The sequence below is a fragment of the Halichoerus grypus genome, chromosome 5, assembly GCF_964656455.1.
Source record: "Halichoerus grypus chromosome 5, mHalGry1.hap1.1, whole genome shotgun sequence".
Classification (NCBI taxonomy): domain Eukaryota; kingdom Metazoa; phylum Chordata; class Mammalia; order Carnivora; family Phocidae; genus Halichoerus; species Halichoerus grypus.
Window position 1 is genome coordinate 16,637,409 of NC_135716.1, and position 1,442 is coordinate 16,638,850.

Below are 1,442 nucleotides of genomic sequence, written 5' to 3' on the forward strand. Positions count from 1 at the left end.
GAGGTAATATTCCAGAACTTTCAAAGACAGTGTCTTTGCCCCGATTCTCTAGCAAACAGATGGATAAAGCACATGCTAGCACTCTACTGGGGGTATAATCCCAGGACACTAAGAGTGAAGGGGAAACAACGTAAGGCAGGAAAGGCCCGAAAGCAAATACAAAGTACTGTGGTCCTGAACGGCCTACAGCTTCTCAAGAAAACAGTCAGTTGCTTAGTCCTGTGTGATGCCTCTCAAGAGGCAGTATGAACCTACTGCACCTCAAAACAGTTACTGGGGGGCAAAGGGGTGAAGCATCTGTTGGCTCCTGCCTGTCTTCAGCCTCCCATTGGCCAAAATCAGAGCTATGAGACAGTGACTCCCCCAAAGGAGGAGTGTTGGAGCTCGCCAGGGCTGGGGCTGCCCGAGGGCCTGGGGGAGGGGTGCTGCAGTGAGCACCCCGCAGGCTGTGCATTTCCCAGCAGGCTGCGGGCACCATGGGTCTGTGAGCCATCACCTCCCCCAGGTCCGTGCTGGTGTTGCCCCCCCTCGACTTCTGGGGGTCAGCCGGCATCTTATGCCACGTGGGAGCCCACATCTTTATCATTTATGATGAAGATGCGTACACTCTCATCCCCACTGTCCTGATCACCCTGTAGGAGCCCCGCTTTTCCTTATTGGGCTAATTGGTAGCTGTGCCACAATCCCAGAAAGCCGCTGAGGACTTGCCACATTTGTCATCATCCTGCTCTTGGTTTTTGTCACAGAAGTTGTTGTCATGGGTTGGGGATACATTTACAGAGCAAAGGTTGAACATGAGGATGATGGCGGCATTCAGACAGTGTGGGAGACCTGCAATGGGACGGCCACGGATGCTGCTAGCCGGGCGGGGGATTACGTACAGAGACAGCGGCACTGTTGTGGAGCTCACAGCAACTCAGACTGGTTCAAAGAAACCAAACACCAGAGTGTCCCTCTTAGCTGTGCAGAGGGACCGTCAGCAGCTGTCCTGGCAGTCTGGCCCAGCCCTCTGACCTCTCTGCCGAGGGATACGAGGCTCTAGTTGTAAAGAAGCTACAGGAATTCCTGGTGCATCTTATCTGAGCGGCACTGGCATCGGCAGCTATCCAGCCGCTGGGCGTGCTGTGTGCATGCATCCGATTGTGCCCGAGGAGTCGAGATCCTGCTTAGGAGCTCCTCATCACCGGTGGAACCTCTGCATAGTCCAAAACGCACGCCTGTACGTGCACCCCGATGTTTATAGCAGCAATGTCCACAATAGCCAAACTGTGGAAAGAGCCAAGATGTCCATCGACAGATGAATGGATAAAGAAGATGTGGTATATATACACAATGGAATATTATGCAGCCATCAAAAGGAATGAGATCTTGCCATTTGCAACGACGTGGATGGAACTGGAGGGTATTATGCTGAACTAAATAAGTCAATCAGAGAAAGACAT

General features: G+C 52.6%; 1 pseudogene; it reads left to right on the plus strand.

Moving 5' to 3' along the window:
• The first annotated feature begins 476 nt into the window (after positions 1–476).
• On the plus strand, positions 477–1,203 carry LOC118551119 (tetraspanin-3 pseudogene; annotated as a pseudogene).
• Positions 1,204–1,442: the final 239 nt, after the last annotated feature.